This window comes from Podarcis vaucheri (assembly GCF_965113315.1).
Source record: "Podarcis vaucheri genome assembly, chromosome: 10".
In the NCBI taxonomy this organism is placed as follows: domain Eukaryota; kingdom Metazoa; phylum Chordata; class Lepidosauria; order Squamata; family Lacertidae; genus Podarcis; species Podarcis vaucheri.
The window spans coordinates 38,993,470-38,998,089 of NC_138748.1; the positions used below are offsets into that span (position 1 = coordinate 38,993,470).

The following is a 4,620-nucleotide window of genomic DNA, read 5'->3' on the forward strand; positions in this document are numbered from 1 at the left end:
ATAGAGGACACAATGAAGCCAATGGCATCCCATCACAATGTAGTTCTCTTCCCCAATCCCATTGAAGTACCCTACTGAAATGACCCAAACCACCTTGGAGTCAGAGGCAGTATGCTTCATTGAGAGTCCATTTTATGAAATCTCCATTGTGTCATGAGTTAGGTGATGTCCTTATAATTTCTAATTCTAGTGTACTAATAGTTTAAGATGAAACACCTCAGGATAGACTTAAGTTTAATAAACTGAATCTCTTTTTTCTGCATCTATATAAGATAGCACTATTAATTATTATTATTTTACCACCAACAGTAAATTTCTCTAACAAATATTGCCATTGTTTTAATGCACCCTCAAGAATCATAATTGGGAGGTGTTGAAATAGGAAGGTGAATTTAGGTTTCCCCCAGCCATGAAAGATTATTTTTCTTCTACTGGGCAAGTTATTACTTTACATTTCTTGAAAGGGGAACAAGATTTCACTTTCATAACCTCTTTAGATGTAACAATGCTCAGATATAGTGTTAGGTTTGATAGCTGTTGCAATCACCTTTGTTCTGTTACCAGGGATGTTAATAGATAGGAGGATGAGCACATATGGTAATTTATCTCATGCCCTATGGAAGTCGCTGAGCTGTTTCTGTAGGCACTGGAATGACAAGTAACATATTACTTAACATCAGTAAAATGTCATTAGTAAATGTATTACATGCTGCCTCCTATTAATTGTAATTCTCTGCTCAGATCTTGTTTGCTAGTCCTTCAGTAGTTCCTGTAAAAGGAACTGAGGAGTGGGGGAAGCCTGCTTGGATAATTTTATCAAGTGTGAGTAGTACACATTGACTCTAGCCATAGCTTCTGAAGATGAATAGAATTGTTGGATTGCATTCAAAAAATGTGATCTAAAATTTAATTTATGTAGGAGTGTCATTAAAATTGGCCATTCCAAGTGATACAAAACGTTAAGAGCATAAAGCGATAATAAATCTGAGGGAATTTTAATGATTTTGTTATAAAGAATAGTATTTCCTCACAGAATTTGACAATTGACATCTTGGCATGAAGCCAGTCTGGTCTATTCCAGTATATTCTGTAAAGTAAAGTAAGGAAAGGAAAGGAAATATTAAGCTGGGCTGCTAGGTTGGAAGTGAGGAATTTAGCATATTAAGAGATCAATATGGTGGTACTACCCTTGAGAGAAGGGATCATTACCTGGTTTTAATATGGCTATGAGGTTCAATCAGCACCACATTTCTGGAATCACACCCCATTCTAAGATTTCATTAGGTTGCTTTAAAAAAAGCAGACTCAAACCCCACTAAAAGACTTGTAAAATGCCCCTCCAAGCCCATTAATGTCTAGGATCTTGCAATTCTTTAACTTTTCAATAGCTGCACAGGGGATATAGGCTAAATTAAATAGTTATTCTGTTCCTAGCTGAAAGACTTGATTTTGATCCTTTTAAAAAATGGCTTGTGCTACCAGAGCCTGGTATATCAGACAGGGTGAGACAGCTGCTTCACAAGGCAAATTGTAAGGGGAAGAAAGTGGCTAGAAATGTGTACTATATGGTCTGCCCTACAGCCTCTATGCTAGCTTGCTGTCCGAGTGTGTGGTGGAGGACTCTGTTCTATCGCCAATGCTGAAGTAATATTCAGCTATCAGTCTACTTACATTTTTTGGTACAGAATGGGGAATATACCATATTGTCATTCACCTCAGGCAACAAAATGGCTTGGGCCACTCCTGATGTCAGAAGTAACCCATCCAGGGGGTCCCTAGCACCATTCACATAACAAAAACTACCATTGATATTATTATTATTATTATTATTATTATTATTATTATTATTATTATTATATTTTTTTATTTTAAAAGGGGTCTGTGGCTTGGCTTTTGAAAAACAGTACTAAATGGGGACCACTGGTCTAGGCAATAGTCTTGATATTCTATATTGATACAAGAACCTTGAACCTGTCCTAGAAGCATCGGGACAGCGAGTGCAGATGATTTATCAGACATGTCATTTTAGCTTTCTGGTCTGTGTTTGACAAATATGTATCACTGTACTTATGACTTGACAGGGTTTCCAGGAAGTATCAGGGTACAGTTGGACATTTATTGCCATGCACTGCAGATATGCATCTCAGGTCACAATGATCATACTGTCAGTGCTGCAGCTTGTGAGGAAAGCTGTGGAATGCATTTAATGTATGAGATGACATATTTGGGTGCCTCCATACCACAGGGTCCAGATTATTTACTTACTTATTGCATTTATATTCCTCCAAGGAGATCAAGGTGGCATGCATAGTTCTCCCTCACAATAACCCTGTGAGGTGGATTAGTGAGTGACTGGCTTAAGTGAGCTTTATAGTTGAGTAGGGATATAAACCTTGGTCTCTCAGGTCTGACACTCTTAACTGCTACACCACAGTGGCTATAATCTACATTATATCTCTATCTCTATCTCTATATATATCTATCATTCCCATGATCCACTAAATTATTTTAAATTTACAAAGAAAAAGTGTATGTATTCTCAGATATGCTTGGCAGTACAGTCATAAATAATAATTTATTCAGTGATTTCGATATGAGCACTTGCTTAAGAACATCCAAAGTGCATTGCTGGATCAGGCAAGGTTTACCTAGTCCATATTTTTTTGTAGGAATCGCAGCAACCAGGAGGCACTACTAGGAAGCTCACCACTAAATGCAGAATACTTCCTCACCTTGCCATAAAATACTGTATGCAGTTTACATTAAACATTTCCACAATAAGATTTTACTTACTTTGGTTTGGCCACAAGATGGCACTCCAAGACAACAGCTCCCATGTTTCCCTGCCTGCAGATGGATCAAGTTGATTAATATTTGCAGACAGTTCTTGAATATGAAATATTAATTATATTGAAGATATTTCTTATTTTAATATATTGGGACCTTGGTATAAAATAATTAAATAGGTCTTGCATTCTCACAAAATAAATAAAAACATTTTATTTATTTATTTATTTATTTAAAATAAATAAATATTCATTCAATAAGAAGGCCTCCATGGAGGTCAAAGCCATTAAGAAATCAACATACAATAAAATCACAATAAAAAAATACAATTAGTCACATGTTAATACATTAGTAAAATAGGCTGCAGTTCAAAAGCAATGCATATGCTCTGATTTACATGCAATACTTATTCATATTGCCTTAGTACTAGTGATTTTCTGAAAATATTGTAATTTGCATTATTCCATTATTTAGCTATTGTTCAAAAAATACTTTTCACATTTTTATTCCAGTCTCATACAAGTGGTGACCATTTTGTGTGTTCAATTGACACACAACTACCGATGTGTGGGTTGTTTTGGACCCAGAAGAGAGCAGAACAGGGGCGGAAAAGCGTAGGCTTATGCGTGCTCCGCCAACCTGCTGGCGGGGAGAGGGGCAGGAATGCAAACCTCCCCCCAAATTGGAGGTTGCCTGTATAGGATAACCTCTTTCGAGCAACTTTGTGAGGTAGGTTAGATTTAGGGGTAATCATTTGCCCCAGCAAAGAGCTTCATGGCTGGGTGGAAATTTGAATTCTGGTCTTCCCAGTTCCATCCAAACACTCAGGATTTTCTGAGGGAAGCCATGGCAGATGAAGTGAAATGAAGCCAGCATATGCTTGCAGTGTAATAGGGCCTTATTCTTTCTTGCAGGAGTTGAAGTCAGTTGTTATACAGTGGTACCTCGGGTTAAGTACTTAATTCGTTCCAGAGGTCCGTTCTTAACCTGAAACTGTTCTTAACCTGAAGCATCACTTTAGCTAATGGGGCCTCCTGCTGCCGCTGCACCGCCGGAGCCCAATTTCTGTTCTCATCCTGAAGCAAAGTTCTTAACCTGAAGCACTATTTCTGGGTTAGCGGAGTCTGTAACCTGAAGCGTATGTAACCCGAGGTACCACTGTATTGGCATATAGCAAGTCCCATTCACAAACACCCTCAACAATACGAAAGTCATCTCTCTGTGATATGTGAATGGAACTTAAGGCTCTTCACTTTCAGTTTCCTGAAGTGAAGAGTGGCAAAATGAGACAATTTTCATACACTGCTGAGTACAGTACTTAGAATTAGAGTTGACTCCAGAGCGAGAAGCTGAGGTGTGCCCTGTTCTCAGAATATGAGTCACTCCATCTAGAGGCAGCTGTTGTTAGTGAGAGATCCTTTCTTCTGTACTGAAAAAAATTAGTGTTGTGTCTTTGCTTAACAATGCTGCCATTGTTACCAAAGCCTGATGTAGAATAAGCACCATTTGTTTTAAGCTCAGTGTGCTTTGGGTGTATGGAGTTTAGGGATTGGCTTAAGCATCTGGGTCTGGCACAGAATATCGTCAAACGTCTATAGGAAGTTTGGGTTTGGGCCCAGCTCTGAATCCTGTATTTCAGGTGTCTTATCCTTTGGAATTACTTAGCGATGGAACTGTGGTGATTTTGTAATTTAAAAGTCTAAGACATAAACAGTTTCGATAAATTTTCTTCTCACATGTAGACAGAATTGCTTAAGTCAAAGCATAATTGACCCTTTCCAACTTTAGTAGTATTTTTCAACAATATTTGTATGTGATTATTTGTGACAGAAG

General features: G+C 37.8%; 1 long non-coding RNA gene across 1 annotated transcript; it reads right to left on the reverse strand.

Moving 5' to 3' along the window:
• Positions 1-326: 326 nt before the first annotated feature.
• LOC309542187 lies at positions 327-4,210 on the reverse strand. The gene is made up of 3 exons (XR_014224134.1): positions 4,106-4,210; positions 2,794-2,847; positions 327-646 (listed from the first exon to the last, which is right to left on the reverse strand). It is a non-coding gene; the product is annotated as an uncharacterized lncRNA (long non-coding RNA).
• Positions 4,211-4,620: the final 410 nt, after the last annotated feature.